This window comes from Dipodomys merriami, unplaced genomic scaffold (assembly GCF_024711535.1).
Source record: "Dipodomys merriami isolate MVZ:Mamm:240054 unplaced genomic scaffold, mDipMer1.0.p SCAF_11, whole genome shotgun sequence".
NCBI classification, from domain to species: Eukaryota; Metazoa; Chordata; class Mammalia; order Rodentia; family Heteromyidae; genus Dipodomys; species Dipodomys merriami.
The window spans coordinates 43639884-43657946 of NW_027202382.1; the positions used below are offsets into that span (position 1 = coordinate 43639884).

The 18063-nt window shown below is 52.0% G+C and overlaps 1 protein-coding gene across 2 annotated transcripts in view; it reads left to right on the forward strand.

The window, feature by feature from the left end:
- The first annotated feature begins 1175 nt into the window (after nucleotides 1-1175).
- Nucleotides 1176-18063, forward strand: part of Lrrc8a (leucine rich repeat containing 8 VRAC subunit A) — a 32039-nt gene continuing 15151 nt past the window's right edge. For both annotated transcript variants that reach the window (XM_070014793.1, XM_070014791.1), the window contains exons 1-2: nucleotides 1176-1321; nucleotides 4090-4195. The gene's annotated coding sequence lies outside the window, so the exon portion shown is untranslated. The remainder of the gene's footprint in view (nucleotides 1322-4089; nucleotides 4196-18063) is intronic.

An 18063-nucleotide genomic window follows, 5' to 3' on the forward strand; every position in this document is an offset into this window, starting at 1 on the left:
GGCAAGCACTTCACCACTTGAGCCATGGTGCCACCTCCAGACTATTCTGGTACTGAGGAATAGAACCCAGGGCTTCATGCATGCTACGCAAGCATTTTACCACTCAGCCACATTCCCAGCTCTGCTATATATTCTTACTACTCGGGTTCCCTTGCTTGAGATTTTGCTTGCTCTGATGCAAAACCATATTAATCCTGCCTTCCGGTAATACTCAGACAGTCCAGGTGATAATTTCTTCAGGGTGCACACACCTGCAGATACACACCCACACCCGCAGCCCAAAGCTGTCCTTCCTGTTTCTTACCTTTTCATCTAAGGAATTGGAAGTCGTCCAGTATTAGTGCACAGTGAATACGTTTTGTCCAATTTATTAGCGTTTTGCATGTGTGTGTGCTGGTACCGGGGGGCTTGAACTCAGGCCCTGGGAGCTACTCCTGAGCTTTTGTTTTTTGATCAGGGCTAAGGCCCCACCACTTGAGTCACACCCCCCACTTCCGGCTTTTTCCTGGTTAATTGGAGATGAAAGTCCCAGGGACTTTCCTGCCCGCGCTGTTTTCGAACCTTGATCCTCAGATCTCAGCCTCCTTGAGAAACAAGGATTATAGATGTGCGGTCATCCGCGCGGGGTCATGAGCTACTTTCAGCTGAGTTGCCATTCGTTACGCCCGTCTGCCTGGGGCACGATCTGTGGACGTGTGGAGCCGGAGACCGAGGAGCTGGGGGCCTGGCTACGGCCCAGCTCCGCCCGGCCTCCGCGGTTCCCTCGGGCTCGGTCGGGACAGCCGCGGGGAAGCCGGAGTGGGAAGGCGCGAATCTGCCCCGCGGGAGCCTCAGTCTTTGCGGGCAGCCTCTGAACACCCAATGCACCCGTCATTGTGCCACCATCCAGCTCAGAACTCTTCACGGGTCTCCCCGGGCTCGCCCCCGACTCCGCGCAGCCACCGTCGGTAACCAGGTGATCCCGTCCCTCCGAGTCTCAGCGTAGCCAGATTCTAGCGGCCTCTGGCCCCTTAAGGAGACGCAGCCCGGGCTCCGTTAGTCCCGCCCAGAAAAGGCTTTGGCGCAGGCGCACGGCGCCGAGTCTCCGGCAACCTCCCGCAGCTCTCTTTATAAACATGGCGAGGCCCAGGCCGCCGCGTTCGCGCCCGGAGTGACGTCACTTCCGGGGCGGAGGCGGCCGAGTGGTGCAGTGAGGGACAAACAAAAGGAGGCGCCGGTGGAGCGCGGCGTCCGGCGGCGGCAGCGGCGGCGGCGAGACGGGGCGGCAGAGGCGGCCGGGGGCTGGGGCTGCCTGCCGGGCGGCCGTGCGCGGCGAGCCCAGGTGAGTGGGGCACGGGGCGCGAGCTGTCACCTCGCGGATCCCACTCGGGTGCCCCCCACTCCGGTGCTCCCCGGCCGGCGTCCGGCTCCACACATCCCGGGCCGGCGCGGGCCCTGCCCGCCGGCGCCCTCCACCTGTGCGGTGGTCAGCGGCCGCCCGGCCCAGCATGGGCCCCGCTCCCGTCCTTCCGCCGGGGCCGCGGCGCGCGAGCCCCCTCCCGGGCACCCCCGGAGTTTCCGCCTGGCTCCCCGAGACCCCTCGTCATCGGCCGGGTTCCCCCGGATTGGCGCCCCTCCGCACACACTCGCCCGCTCGCACTGGTTCCACCGCCAGCCCCTCTCCCCGCCAGCTTTTCATTTTCTGTGAAAGATTTCCCCTAGCTGTCTTCTCCTAGGATCCCAGCACCCTCCTCTTCCCTATGCCCCTTGTCCCCCCTTCCTGCTCCTTGACTAGCGGGGACAGTGTCTTGCCGTGGGGGTGGGATCCCTGCCTGGGCCCTTGGGACTTGTCTGGTCTGGGGTCCCCGGGATGAGCCGTTCGGGACAGGAGACCCTAGGCCCTGCCCCTGGTTCTTTGCATCCAGTAGGGTCGAGAGTGCTCGATTTAGAGAGGTCCTGGCCTGGCCTAGATAGGGAGGAGCTGGACATCCAGCCAAAGTGGTCCCAGGCAGAAGGGACTTCAGAAGTGAGGGTGGGGATGGTTCTTGGGGCTCGTGATTCTGCTGCTTTGTTGACTGACTCTCACTCTTAGTCTGGATAGGAGTGGACAGGGATGGTCTGGTTCTCCCCGGATGCAGTTTTGCCTTTTTGGGGAATGAGATGTGGGCTAGGGACCCTGTTGGGTCCGGGGCTAAGAGGGTGGGTGAGCCCTAGGAGATCCACACTCCAACTGTGTCCTTTTCCTGCCCTCTCTTTTGGTGCCTTTGAGGAAGAGCGGTTGTAGGAGAGATTGGGAAGCTCAGGGAAATTGTAGCAGAGGAGGAATTTGGAGTCCCAACGACCTGTGCCACCTTGGAAGGGTTTAGTAAGCCTTTCAACCATGTCACACTGTATTCTGCCCTTTGGAGAAGACAGACTGACAGATACTGCAGGAAAGAGAAGAGAAGGGCCCCGGGGATAGTTCCAGTGAATGCAAGGGAGAGTGCTTTCAGAGGCTCTGGGATGCCGGTGGCTCAGCCACTGTGGGGATGCCTGGGAGAAGGTCATGTCCTGTGGGGAGGAAGGGCAGATGACTTTTGCTGGAGGAGACACTGGTGCTGAGGGCTGCCCTGCCTCTCCACCTCCCCAGTTTTTAAATTTTATTTATTTTTTGTCGGTCGTGGGTCTTGAACTCTGGGCTTGGGCTCTGGCCCTCAGCTCTTCAGCTTAAGGTGAGCACTCTATACGGCTTTAGCCACAGCGCCACTTCCGGTTTTCTGGTGGTTTATTGGAGATAGGAATCTCACAGACTTTCCTGCCTGAGCTGGCTTTGAACCGCGATCCTCAGATCTCAGCCTCCTAAGTAGCTAGGAGCCACTGGCTGCCTCCCTAGTTTTTGAGTGTACTTGGCATGGGTCTGATCCCCCTTCGCTGCCCAAGGATTGTGGGGCGCAGGGTAGGGGCCTCAGAAATATTTGTGATTTCCCCCCCTAGAACTCAAGTAGATGCTTCATTCTCTGTGACTTGGGCACACCCCCTAGGAAACAGTTTCTTTGCCAGGTTGAAAGGCCTTTCTGAAAGTTGTGCCAGTGGAGCAGGACTTGGCAGGTGTTTGGGGTGCTGCCCAACAGGTCTTAAACTTCTCCCAGAAAGAAGGAATTAGTCTGTTCTTGAATCCCTCTCCTCAGAGTGCAGTCTTTGACGTGGGGGTACTGGTGGGCAGACCTCATGGGACTTAGGTGGGATAGGTGTGGGACTGTAGAGCTCCCTCATCCTGTAATACTTGCCTGCCCTGGACTAAGACTGGTGGTCTCTGGCTCCTCAGAGCTTCAGTCAGGAGAAGGATAGCAAGACCCATAAGCTGACTGCCAGACAGCCTGAGTGATGACAGAAATGGTAGCGTGGCAGCCTACAGGGGGGAGGGGCTAGCTTGGGGTTAATATACAGGGGCACTCAGGAATGTTCCAGAAGAGAGACACTATCGGAATCAGTGAGATCTGAGTCCAGTGGTAGTCCCAGCTGTCACAGACAAGTGACTGCCCTGTTGTCCAGCCTCAGGGGTATCTCTGCTTACTAAGGAGGTGGGTGGGGCACAGATGGCCTGAATGACCTCTGAACTTTGCCAGCTCAAAGTGCTTTACTGCCTGGCTAAGGTCACCTGTGGGATGGCTGCCTGTGGAGCCCAGACCTCCCAGAACAGGACCTGGTGCTATGCAGGTGTCATAAATGTTCTGTGGTGTGAATAATGAAAACCTCCCAACCTTTCTATAAGGGACCCCCATCTATTGGGCTCTGTTGACTGTGCCCCACTTTCTGGCTAACTCCTTCCTACCACTATGACCTTCCCCAGTCGCTGTGCCATGCTCCTGTCCCCGGAGTCACCAGGCACCTCTTTTCCCAGGAAGCCTCTGCTCACCCCTCTGCTCTGGGTAGTCTAGTGCTGGTTCTGGATCCCACTCCTTGGCCCTGTCTTGGGGATTCATCGAGATACCAGGGTCTGCCTGGGAGGCACCTTGTTCAAGCCAGCCTGGGCCCCTGGCACCACCAGGCTCTCCATAAATGCTGGCAGTGCACTGATATCTCCGAGAGGCACACACGTGCATGCTGACGGCAGCTCTTACTTCCTCCTAGGGTGGCAGCGTCCATGGAGCAAAAGGAATGCCGAGACCGTGGGCACTCCGACTGGGGCCAGCCTCAGCATCCACAGCCAACACACAGATAGCAGAGCCGCCTCGGGGTAAGGCCCACACCAGCCTCGCTCAGCTGCTTCCCTCTGGCAGGGAGCAAAGACTGGCAGTTCCATTCCTACAGTCTTTTGCTTCCTTACTGTAGGCCCAGGGGACCTGGGACAAAGTGGGCAGCTGAGTGGCATCTGCTTGCTGTGTTCTTTGAATTCAGTGTTACTGCACTGAACCTCTGTTTTTCTCCCTTCCCCCCCCCCCCCCGCATCTTATCAGTGTGGGTTGCTAAAAATGTTGCCTCATGACATATTTCCCAAGGTGTGTTCTGTGGGACACAGGTTCTTTAGTCCCAGCGGTTAGATAGTTCTGGGAAACAAGCTCATGCAGGACTTCTCAGAGCTTTGAATGCATCACACTGAGCACCATGAGTGAGAGAGGGAGCTAGTAAGGCATGTTTCCTTGCACTTGATAACAGGAGATATGGAGGCAGCGTTTCTTGAACTTTTAGAAAAAGGTTCCCAGGGTAGGAGATACACTGATGTTAGACTCAACTGCCAGGTGCTTGTTGGGTGGCTGTGCCTAGTCACTGAACCTGTATGAGCCTCAGATTCCTCATCTTTAAAAGGAGAGAACTGAAACTGGGTGTGGTAGCACATGCCTATAATCCTGGCACTCAGGAGGCTGAAGCCAAATATTGCAGAACACTTGACTGGTGTTCCACGGGTAAGCCCTGGGTACAATCCCTAGCGTTGCCATGAGGAGGTAGCTCTGTGGCGGAGCACTCATAAAACATTTGTAGCATAGGCCCTGGATTTTGGTCCCTAGTGCCGCAAAAACAAGAAAGGAGCCAGGGGTGGGGGTAGAAGTGGGGTACTCTACTTCCCTTCAACAGGTTTTTTTTTTTTTTTTTTAATTGTGAAAATACCGTACAGAGGGGAGACAATTACATGGGCAAGATAACGAGTACATTTCTTATCAAGCATTGTTGCCTCCTCCATTGTTTCCCCTTTCCATCTCCCCACCCCCACCCCCTTCAGCAGGTTTTTTTTGTTTGTTTGTTTTGTTTTTTGGTCCGGTCGTGGGGCCTGAACTCTGGGCCTGGGCACTGTCCCTCAGCTCTTCAGCTCAAGGCTAGCACTCTACCACTTGAGCCACAGCGCCACTTCCGGCTTCTTTCTTTTTGCTTATATGGTGCTGAGGAATCAAACCCAGGGCCTCATGCATGCAAGGCAAGCGCTCTACCACTGAGCCACCGTCCCAACCCCTTCAGCAGGTTTTGAGGGCTAAAGACATTGACATGGAAAAGATACCTGAGAAAGTGCCCCCTGCCCAGAGCTGGCCTGTATACACTCTGCTGGTGTCATTTGCAAAACACATCTGAATGTCTGATCCCTTGTCACTGCTTAGGCAGGGGGCAGATGTAGAGACTGAGGCTCATAGTAAGGAGACTGTACACCTAAACCCTTCAGAAAGGAAGGCAAAGTTGCCAACTTGAACTAGGATCCTGCAATGTTGAGCCCAGTCCTTTGTTCTTGCCAGAACTGTTAGCCTGTACCTCTCCCCTCAGTCCTTCCTGAAAAAGACAGGTGCCTCCCCAGTCTGGACATATATCTTTTTTTTTTTTTTCTTTTCTTGGTAGGTTATGGGACTTGAATTCAGGGCCTGAGCCCTGTCCCTGATCTCTTTTGCTCAAGACTAGCACTTTTCCACTTTGAGCCACAGCTCCACTTCCAGTTTTCTGGTTGTTAACTGGAGGTAGGAGTCTCACAGACTTTCCTGCCCAGGCTGGCTTTGAACCATAATCCTTAGATCTCAGCTTTCTATGATTACAGGATTGAGCCACTAGTGCCTGGCCCCTTTGGATTCTTTTTTTTTTTTTTTGGCCAGTCCTGGAGCTTGAATTCAGGGCCTGGGCACTGTCCTTGAGCCTCTCTGTGTTCAAGGCTAGCATTCTACTACTTGAACCAAAGTGCCACTTCTGGCTTTTTTCTGTTTATGTGGTACTGAGGAATCAAACCCAGGGCTTCATGCATGCTAGGCAAGCACTCTACCACTAAGCCACATTCCTAGCCCCATGTTGGATTCTTAATGTCCAGAAAGGTAATATCTCCCCTGGTCCTCATCTTCAAAAATGAGAATGGGGTATGAGAGGTGCACCCCTTCCCCCATCTCTTATTAACTACAGTGCATTGATGTTCATGCAAATCAGGTTGTGTTTGAGCTGCCAATTTGTGCTGTCTTTTTCTTCATGGAATGGTTTCCCTGGACCCCTTTCCTGGGCTAGAGACAGATCTGGTGTGACCGATTCTTTCTCAACCCTCTGCTGGCTGTGCTGGGTTTTCCTGGTGGTTTCTGGGCATTCACAGCAGCAGAGGAAGACAGGAAGTGCCTGGTGTGTGAAGCTGTCCACACTTCTGTTTATTGGAACAAGGTCAGCAGTCCCTGGCCCTGCCCTGTGGGAGCTTCCTGTTGGTTTTGAGGAATTCTGCCCAGTCTTGCTGGGTGATGATGAGCAGGAAGCAGCAGCTCCTACTCTTGGGAGAGGGAAATTCCTTGCATGTGCCAGAGGCGGCTGACAGGTCCTTGGAGTTGGACCTGCAGGTTTGGCCTCCCTGTTAGCCTAAAATAGCTCAGATTGGAGTAACCCGGGGACACACATGAGTAGAGGGGCTTCCTGGTCATTGTGTGTGCCTGAGTTTGGCTCCTCCTGGACCTTTGGGAACAAGCTGGTACTGACTCAATTTGCCTTTACATAGCCTAAAGTAAGTTTTGGTTCTGGCTCTTTTTAGAGTGCTTCTTTCAGCCTTTTGGAAGGCTGGGCAGATGAGAAGTAGGAAAGACCTGCTCCTTGAACCAGAGTTTTAAAAGTGTCCTTTTGGGGCACAGCTAACCTTGGGATGGGTTTCATAAGAGATTTCAAGCTTGGCAGCCTCTGTCTGTGGGGCCAGAAAGATGCTGTGCTGGATGAGGCCGGGAATGAGGTGTTTTCTGGAATTCCTCATCTCCATGTCACCTGCAGTTTTCCTGGGCTCCCTGCCCCCAGCAAGCTCTGTGCCTCACACAGAAGACATTGCTTAGCAGAGAACCCCATGAGCCTGCATGGTGTTCAGCTCCCCAGCTTCTCCTCCCTACAGCAGTGCAGGAGCGTGCTGGAGTCCCCCTGCTGAGTGCAGTGCAGGTACTTCTCCCCCTCACCCCGCCACACCCTGTTGCGGGACCATCCTTTAACCACTGGACAGGAGGAGACAGGGCCCAGAGGGGTGAGGTCTCTTGTATGGAAGGCATACAACTTACAAGTGACACCAAACCAAGAGGAGGGGTGGCTTGGCAGCCTGTCTTATTCTATTCCTTCCTCTGTTGCTTCTTTTCTTCTCTAAGCATTTGAGGGACGCTTTCAGAGTCACCCAGGGATCCTGCTTAAAATGCTGGGCTCAGGCTAGTGGTAGAGTACTTGCCTAGCATGCATGAGGCCCTGGGCTCGATTCCTTGGTACAACATTAAACAAGTAAATAAAATTAGTTAACCAAAAAGAAATAAAATGCTGAGCTCCTGGGTAACCACCGCAGACCTGGATGCTGCTCTGAAGCTAGACCTAGGGATTATACCTGGTGGGAGCTGTCCTGGCATGGTCAGGTGGACTGTGGGTCACTGGCCAGAGGCCTCTCTTCTAGCCCTAGCACCTCCTTCTGCTGTATGAGGCCATCTGCTGCCTGCACCCAAACCCTTGGAGGAGCAGGTCCATACCCCACCTAGGTCCAAGACATTTTCAGTGATTTCGTGTGTGTGTGTGTGTGTGTGTGTGTGTGTGTGTGTGTGTGTGTGTGTGTGTGTGTGTGTGTGTGTGTGTGTGTGTGTGTGTGTGTGTGTGTGTGTGTGTGTGTGTGTGTGTGTGTGTGTGTGTGTGTGTGTGTGTGTGTGTGTCCTTATGGAAGACACATGGGAATGAGGTTTCTAGAAAGACTTCCTCCCAGCCACAAACACTCCCTGCTGCTGCTCCCAGTGCATTTCTATCACATCTCTCATCTTGCAGCAAGTTCTTCTGTGTCTCAATGTCTCTCGAGGGCTTCAAACCTCAAAATTAAATTGCCTGCTGCAGTATTGCCACACGCCTGGAGTGATGTTACGCAGGAGTAAAAGTGGCTGTAAAATTCCACGGCTTTCACACGCACCTGGACACCTCAGGCTCAGCTGCCAAACCTGCACCCTCTGACAGTCAGATGACCCATGGGCTGGTGGGGGCGGGGCAGGCGGGATCCTGGCCCTGCAGGGCCTTCTCTGGCTCCCAACTGCCTCTGGGAATCAGGGAATCTACTCCCCACCGAGGCCCAAGAGTGGGCAGTTCAGCCTCAACATCCCCTCCCTTTCTCCCCCCCCCCCCCCACCCGCCCCACTAGGACCTCAGAGGAAGATGTCCAAAGCCCTCTGGGTCTCACACATTACATATCTAGGAAGGCCCGCAGGTGGTTTTAGCAGGTGACCTGTTTTGAAGGTGTTCCAGAGCCTTGGTCCCAGAGCTGGCTTCCTTCCAGAGTTTTTCTTTTTCTTCTTTCTTTCTTTCTTTCCCTTCCTTCCTTCCTTCCTTCCCTCCTTCCTTCCTTCCTTCCTTCCTTCCTTCCTTCCTTCCGATACTGAACTTGAACTTGAACTCAGGGCCTGTCCTTTAGCTTTTTCATTCAAGGCTGTCATTCTACCATTTGAGCCATACCTCCACTGTGGCTTTTTGCTGATGAATTGGAATCTCTTGGATTTGTCTGTCTGAGCTGCTGGCTCAAAGGAGTCTTGATCCTCCAATTTCAGCCTCCTGGGTGCTAGGATTACACAGTAAGCCACCAGTGGCCAGACCAAAGGTTTCTTTGTTTTGTTTTGTTTTGTTTTAACACTTGAAAGACCAGAGGCATCTAAAAATGCTCTGCTAGGGATCCCTGAAAGCTGCTAAAACCTGTTTCTAAACATCCCTCAGGAAAAGGGGTTGGGCTATGTAGACCCCAGGGGACCTGCTTGCCTCAGAGGCAACTTTGCACAAAGACAAGTCCGCTCTGGGTACTTTCCCCCTCCCTTCGGGATGTATGGGAGGGCAGGGCTCTTTACTTCTGGGTCTCAAACTTCATATTGCAAAGAGATTGATGAAAGCCGGCACTGGTGGCTCACACCTGTAATCCTAGCTATTCAGGAGGCTGAGATCTGAATATCACAGTTCAAAGTCAACCTGGGCAGGAAAGTCCATGAGACTCTTATCTCCAATGAACCACCAGAAAACCAGAAATGGTGTGGAGGCTCAAGTGATAGAACACTAGCCTTGAGCTGAAGAGCTGAGGGACAGGGCCCAAGCCCAGAGTTCAAGCCCCACAACTGACAAGAACGAAGAGAGCGAGCGAGACAGAGACAGAGGAAGGGGGAGAGAGAGAGGGAGGGAGGGGGGAGGGAGATGAGACTTTCTATGACAGGAACAGCAGTAAAATACCAGGAGCAGTACTGTGGGATATGCCTGTAGTTCTTGCTACTTGGGATGCTGAGGCAGGAGGATCACTTGAACCCATGAACTGCAATTGCTTGAGCCAGTCTAGGGAATAGAACGAGACACCCCCACCTCCCAGCCTCACACAAACACAAATACTAACAGCAGCAAGTGTTACAGACCCTGCATGTCAGGCAGGGTCTAAAACTTTATGGGGGCTGCCTCATTCACTGCTCGCCACTGCCTGCTTTACAGATGAGGAAAACAGCCCACTCGGTACCATGACTTTCCTCAGGCCACACTGGCGAGGTCAGAAGCCATAGGGTTGTCTGCCAGGAGACAGGGAGCTGAGCCTAAGGAAGGGGGGTGCTGAGGGTAGGCCCCCCCCATACTGGGCTCAGCAATGGGGACCCTCACCCTTCACCCTGGAATGTGGGCCACACCTTTGCAGGTTTGGAGGAGGTAAGACCTGTTTGGGAACCTGTGCCGCCAAGTAACTAACAATAGTTTGGAGTTGATACTTGCTTCCCTCCCCCTCACACCCAGTCTCCCCTCAGTTCTTCCCCAGGAAGTGAGGGTGTGCCTTTGCAGGGTAGGACCCAGCCCACAACACCCCAGCCTGGAAGCCTCTGACTCACCCCGCTGGGTGTGGGGGCCTGGCGGGCAGTGCCCTCCCTGCTCTTAGATTGGATGGGGGGGGTGAGATCTTCTCCCCTCAGGGCTGGGCATCAGAGAGCAGGGCTCTCCCTTGGAGCAGGGCTTCCCCTGGGTTTCTGGAGCCTCAAGAGCAGTCCTTGCCCCTCCCTGGGAGAATCTTGGAGGGACAGCCTCTCATCTGCGCGTGCTGTGCTGTGTTAGTATGCTGTGCCAGCCTCCTGCCTCCTCCTGTGCCTGCAGGGAAGTTTTCCTTGGGCTGTTTGTGGTGTAACAAAAGACTCTCTGTGCCCTGTTTACCCGCCAGCTCCCAGGGCCTGCTGCCCAGGTGTGGGAGCGGTCAAATCTCCACAGGTCCATGTGGTGTCTAGGTATGCTTGGGTGGTCTCCCCCTGCGTACAAGGGGCTTCATGGCACATCTTTGGCTCCCTTCCCTGTTTGTAAGAAGCATCAAGAAGAATTGAAGCTGGGCACAGTAGGATACTCCTGTAGTCCCAACTACTCAGGAGGTGGGGCCTGAGGATCACACAAGCCCAGGACTCTGAGGCCAGCCTGAGCAACATAGTGAGACCCCATCTCTCAAAAAGGAAAGAAAAGGAAATGAGGGGCAGATCATGTGGATTGGGGTGGGTGCAAAAATGCTGGTTCTAAGAGCACTTGGCCAGTTCTCTGCCTTTCATTCAAGAGGGGACCAAGAGGTCCTGGGGCTCTTCCCAGACTTTGGCTTATGGCTTAGCTCTCATCTAGTTCTGTCCCCACCGAGTTATGTATGGGAGGGTCTTTACTGGGGCTCACATGGTACCACCAGCTATTGAATGCCCACATAACCCAATTGCCAACTGTGATGGTCTCACCTTACAGATGGGGAAACTGAGGCTCCGAGGTACCAGTGAGGAAGCCGTGGGCTCGGCATGTGAGCTAGTAGACTCTAGTCTGGGGGAGCCTGCATTCTCCTCTGCCCTGTGCCTCATTCTCATGTAGTGGGGTCCAGGGACCTGTTACAGGGCAGCCAGAGGCACAGGGGCTGGGCTTTCTAACAAGGTAGATTCTGCTCATAAATCCTTTTAGAACCTTCAGAAGCCACAGGATGAAGAAGATCTCTTGATAATTTTCTAAGTATTTTTTCTTACAAACATGCCATCCTTAAATTATAAGGACACATAATGTCGACAGCCTTTTTGTTCTTACCCACACAGAGTTTCTGTCGAGTTCTCTAGACACTTTCCCACAGATAGAGTAATAAGGTTGCTGTTGTGTGGGTACTTGGCCTTGAACTCAGGTCTGGCCTTACTCTTTTTTTGCTCACAGCTAGGACTCTAGCACTCTACCACTTGAACCCATACCCATACCTCCACTTCCACCTTGTGTATGTATTTGCCTGGGCTGGCTTCAAACCTCAATTCTCATATCCCAGCTTTCTGAATAGTTAGGATTATAGGATTATAGGCATGAGCCACCAGCATGCAACTAGTGATAGTTTTTTCACGGTCATGGGGCTTGAACTCTGAGCCTGGGTGCTGTCCCTCAGCTCTTCAGCTCAAGGCTAGTGCTCTAGCTCTTGAGCCACAGTGCCACTTCCAGCCTTTTCTGCTTATGTGGTGCTGAGGAATCGAACCCAGGGCCTCATGCATGCAGGGCAAGCACTCTTCCACTGAGCCACCTTCCCAGCCCTAGTAATAGGTTTTTTACAGGTAGTTTTGGTTCCTCCCTACTCCCCCCTCCACCCTTTTTCTTCTTGAACTTAGGACCTTGTGCTCAGCTTTTTTTTCCACAAACAGCTAGAGTTTTACAACACTTTTTTCCTAATTGTTTTTATTATGGTCAAATCCCTTATCACCCGTGTTTCATCATGCAGTGTCATTAGGCACATTCCTGTCTGTGCAGCTATACCACAATCCAGCTCCAGAACCTTCTGTCTTGTTAAAGTGAAACTGACCCATTAGCCACCATCTCTGCAGTTCTTCCTCCCACTCCACTTTCTGTCTGAACTGACCCATTAGTACTGCAGGGATACAAAACCCTGCAGTATTTGTCCTTTCATGACTGGTTTCTTTTGTGGATCAGACATTTTAATGCAATTATCTGCAACTTTGTGTGTGCGTACCAGAGCTTGAACTCGGGCCTTGTGCTCCGGCTTTTTTCACCTCCCACAGGTGGCGTTCTACCATTTGAGTCACACATATGGTCCAGCATTTTAGAGTCTCTTGGACTTTTCTACCCAGCTTTGGCTTTGAACCTTAATCCTCAGACTTCTGCCTCCTGAGGGAGCTAAGATGACAGGTGTGAGCTTCCGGTGCCCAGTATTCATCAGCCACTTTTTAAAACCTAATTATTGTTTAAAATTTTTTTAATTTTAATTTTTGCCAGTCCTGGGGCAAATCAGGACCTGGGCACTATCTCTGAGCTTCTTTTGCTCAAGGCTAGTACTCTACCACTTGAGCCATAGCACCACTTCTGGCTTTTTCTGTTTATGTGGTACTGAGGAATCAAACCCAGGGCTTTGTGCATGCTAGACAAGCATTCTACCACTAAGCCACATTCCCAGCCCAAACCTTTTTTTTTTTTTTTTGTCAGTCATGGGGCCTGAACTCTGGGCCTGAGCGCTGTCCCTCAACTCTTCAGCTCAAGTCTAGCGCTCTACCACTTGAGCCACAGTACCACTTCCAGCTTTTTCTGCTTATGTGGCATTGAAAAATTGAACCCAAGGCCTCATGCATGCAAGGCAAGCACTATACCACTGAGCCACCTTCCCAGCCCCAAAACTAATTATTTTCTTTCTTTCTTTCTTTCTTTTTTGGTCGTGGGGCTTGAACTCTGGGCTTGGGCGCTGTCCTTGTGCTCTTCAGCTCAAGGCAAGCTCTCTACTGCTTGAGCCACAGCACCACTTCTGGTTTTCTAGTGGTGTATTGGAGATAAGAGTCTCATGGACTTTCCTGCCAGGCTAGCTTTGAACCGTGATCCTCAGATCTCACCCTCCTGAGTAGCTAGGATTACAGGCATGAGCCACCTGCGCCCGGCTCCTAATTTTTTCTTAAACCACCACTTGGGGGCTGGGAAGGTGGCTCAGTGGTAGAGCGCTTGCCTTGCAAGCTTGAGGCCCTGGGTTCGATTCCTCAGCACCATATAAGCAAAAAGAAAAAAGCCGGAAGTGGCGCTGTGGCTCAAGTGGTAGAGCGCTAGCCTTGAGCTGAAGAGCTGAGGGACAGCGCCCAGGCCCAGAGTTCAGGCCCCACAACCGGACCCAAAAAAAAAAAAAAAAAAAAACACCACTTGGGCCACTTCCATGATGAAGGTAGCATGTTTTCTGCATACAATTTGTAAAAGAAGAGGCCTGGCACTGGACATTGATGAAAGTGAACTAACCAATTCAAAGGCAGTGATGGGAGGGAGGGAATAAGAGAGAAAGAGGGAACAGCTGGTACTAAGGAAAAGGAAAAAAAATACATATCACCCAATCTGGAAGAAATAGTTTTACTGTTAAAGTGCGTAGAGTTCATAAGCTTTCTAGATTAGAATGATGATTATCATTGTGAAGGTTAAAATGTGTTTGTGACTTTAGCTAAGTATACTACACCACAGTACTGTGAAATTTATGTCATCTCAATAAAGAAGTCTGGGAGGCGGGAGGAAGCAGAGGCCTGAGCTAAACTTGCCTGTGGTCACAGAATTTTTTTCATGTATAGCTGAATTTGAACTGATTTGTTCCCCTACTCCAGAGCCCATATTGTTTGCCTTCCCCCCAGACCCACCTGCAACCAGCAGGAGAATGGGGCTCTTCTAGCCATTCATTTGCCCCTCTCTGGGATATGGATGCCCAGGTCTGCTGCAAGATCCTGTTCTGTGTCTCCGTCAGGTCTGTACAGCCTACAGGAATAGTTTGTCCCTTGTCTCAGGTGTTCCTGCCTCTTCCTGAGCCCTGGGCAGAATCAGGCAAAAGGCTAACTTAAGTTCCACAGTGTCCTCAGGAGAGGTGTGGACAGGCTGGAGGGAGGAGGTGCATCTGCGGCCAAGTCACTCACACAGTAGCTGCTGCTGCAGGTGTAAAGATGGGGAGAGAACCAATCACTTATGGGTCAGAATCCATGATGGTAGCTCACGCTTGTCATCCTAGCTACTCAGGAGGCTGACATCTGAGGATCACAGCTCAAAGCTAGCCCAGGTAGGAAAGTCTGTGAGACTCTTATCTCCAATTAACCCACAAAAAGCCACCACTGGAATTGCGGCTCAAGTGGTAGAGTACCAGACTTGGGTGAAAAAACTAAGGGACCATGCCCAGGCCCTGAGTTCACACCCTAATACCATCACCAAAAAAAAAAGAAGATCCATAATTTTTTTTTTTTTAATTTGGTCAGTTGTGGGCTTGAACTCAGGGCCTGGGTGCTATCCCTGAGCTCTTTTGGTCAAGGCTAGTGCTCTTCCACTTTGAGCTACAGCTCCACTTCTGGTGGTTAATTGGAGAGAAGAGTCTCACAGATTTTCCTGCCCTGCTAGCTTTGAACCATGATCCTCAGATCTCAACCTCCTGAGTAGCTAGGATTACAGGAGTGAGCCATCCGCTCCTGGCTCATGATTGTTTCAAGAGTGTTTTTTTGTTGTTGTTTTTGTTGGTTGTGGGGCTTAAATTCTGGTCCTGGGTGTTGTCCCTCAGCTCTTCAGCTCAAGGCTAGCATCTACTTCTTGAGCCACAGCACCACTGCCAGCTTTTTCTGCTTAGGTGGTGCTGAGGAATCAATCAAACCCAGGGCCTCATGCATGCAAGACAAGTATTCTACCACTGAACCACCTTCCCAGCCCCTGTTTTAATAGTTTTGTATGATGGAATAGTTTAGAGATATGTAAAGACCAAGCTTTGTTCTGCGGAAATTATTGCAGACATATGCATGTGCATGCACACACATGTACACACACGTACACACACACACACACTCTCTCTCTCTCTCTCTCTCTCTCTCTCTCTCTGTTTTCTTCTTGCCCTAAAGTAAATCCTTTTGTTGGCTTGAGGACTTTTGGAGAGGAGTTGGTACTTTGTTTTGTTTTTTGTTTTTTGTTTTTTGTCGGTTGTGGGGCCTGAACTCGGCCTGGGTGCTGTCCCTCAGCTCTTCAGCTGTAGACTAGCGCCCTACCACTTGAGCCTCAGCCCCACTTCTGTTTTTTCTGCTTATGTGGTGCTGAGGAATCGAACTGAGGACCTCATGCATACAAGGCAAGCAGTCTACCACTGAGCCACCTTCCCAGCCCCCGGTACTTTTTTTTTTGTCGGTTGTGGGGCTTGAACTCTAGGCCTAGGCACTGTCCCTCAGCTGTTCAGCTCAAGGTGAGCTCTCTACCACTTGAGCCACAGCGCCACTTCCGGTTTTCTGATGGTTAATTGGAGCTAAGACTCTCATGGACTTTCCTGCACAGGCTGGCTTTGAACTGTTATCCTTAGATCTCAGCCTCCTGAGTAGCTAGGATTATAGGTGTGAGCTACCTGGCTAGGACTTGGTTCTTTGTACCTGGGTATGTATGGTACAAAAAGCTGATACTGTGTGTATCACTGTAGAGCTTGTTTTGGGGTTTATCAATATTGATACTTATTGCCATAGTTCATGGTTTTGGTTTTTTGTTTTTGTTGGTCATGGGGCCTGGACTCTGGGCCTGGGCGCTGTCCCTAAGCTCTTCAGCTCAAGGCTAGCGCTCTACCACTTGAGCTACAGTGCCACTTCTGGCTTTTTCTGCTTATGTAGTGCTGAGGAATCGAACCCAGGGCCTCATGCTTGCAAGACAAGCACTCTTACCACTGAGCCACCTTCCCAGCCTGGTTTTTTGTTGCTTGAACTCTGGTACTGGGCACTGTCCCTCAGTTCTTCAGCTTAAGGCAAGCACTCTACTGCTTGAGCCACAGCACCACTTCTAGTTTTCCAGTGGTTTATTGGAGATAAGAGTCTCACAGACTTTCCTGCTTGGGCTGGCTTTGAACCATGATCCTCAGAATCTTATCCTCCTAGGTATGAGCCACTGGCTCCCAGCTAAAGTAAGTTTTTAATCATGAAGATAATGCATGCTGGTGAAAAGTCCAAGCTTCCATTTTAAGTCTCTGCCTCTTGTTCTCCATTGGAGAGGCCTCCCCATGGTGCAGGAGATGTTGGTTGATGGCTTAGCAACAGGCTCCTGTTTTATTAGAATTCTGCTCTCAGCCTCTCCACAGGGCAGTTGACCAAGAGCTGCGTCATCTGCTGCACAGGTCCTGTTCTACGCTAGTCTCTTTCCCGCTGCTGTGCCCGGCCCTCCTGTCTCTCCGCCAGGCGTCCGGGTGGCTTGCTTGCTTCTGTTTCCTTCCTCCTCTCCCATGCACTTTGATTTTTTCTTTCTTTTTACTTTTGTGTGTCTGTGTGCACATGTGCCAGGGATTGAATTCGGTCTCACACCTGCTAGGCAGGCACACTATCCTTCGAGTCATACCTCCGTCCCCTTTATGCCTTGGTCATGTTTGAGGTAGGGTTTCACTTTATACTCAGGCCAGCCTGGGCTGTCCTTCTCCTATTTGTGCTTCCCTGTGTCGCTGCCAGTGACAGCCATTGGGAGAGAGACAGAGGAGTCGTGAGAACTTTGATGGTGGAGCCGGCCTCCAACTCTGATCTCCCAGTGTCTGCATCCCAAGTAGCTAGATTACAGGTTTGCGCCACCATGCCCACGTGGTTCACACACACTTTTCACTCACTCACCAAGAGTGAGACCAGGCCTGTTCTGGGATGGCGTGGGGTCAGGATTCATTTTTGTTCTCCACCTCTTGCTTCTTTACACCTCAGGCTCAGACCCTGAACCGGGCGCTGGGGAGTGTTGAATACTGCACATTGGACTGGAGGGTCTCTAAGCTCCAGAAAGGTGAAGTTACCTGCCCAAGGTCACACTGCACGTGAGAGGCAGGTGCCGGCTGTGCTGGCTATTCGTCCTCTCAGCCCCCAGCACACTGTGTGGGACTTGCTCTCCATTCACCCAGGACAGTCCTGACCGCTCCACAGGGCATTTGCACCATGCCCATGCTCAGGTGGGGAAACCAGAGTGCTGGGGAGGGCGTCCTGTGCCTGGGTAGTGCCTCTCCCTCCCTCTCCCCGCGGGGGGTGGTGAGGGGGGCGGGGCTGCTCAGGAGGACACTAGTCTAGAACAGAGTGGAGCTACTGCCCCACGGGCCTTAGTTTCACTTTTTCTTTCTTTCTTTTTTTTTTTTGTCTGTTGTGGGGCTTGAACTCAAGGCCTGGGCGCTGTCCCTGAGCTCTTTTTGCCTAAGGCTGTCACTCTACCACTTTGAGCCACAGCACCACTTCCAGTTTTCTGTTGGTTAATTGGAGATAAGAGTCTCACAGACTTTTCTGCCTGCACGGTCTCTGAATTGTGATTCTCAGATCTTGGCCTCCTCAGCCACGATGATGGAAGTGAGCCACCAGTCCCTGGCTTAGATTCATGTTTTATATAATATAGGTACATCACTGACAATTTTTTTTGGGGGGGTCAGTCGTGGAGCTTGAACTCTGGGCCTGGACGCTGTCCCTCAGCTCTTAAACTCAAAGCTAGCATCCTTCCACTTGAACCACATTATCACTTCCAGTTTTCTGAGTGGTTTATTGGAAATAAGAGTCTCATGGACTTTCCTGCCCAGGCTGGCATGCTCGGATCTCAGCCTCCTGAGTAGCTAGGATTACAGGCCTGAACCACCGGCGCATGGCCAAGGACAGATTCTCTGCTCCCTTCCAAACAGGGACTCTGAGGCCCTGGAACAGGAGCTCCTCAAGAGATGAGATATCCTAGCTGGGCGCTGGTGGCTCACTCCTGTAATCC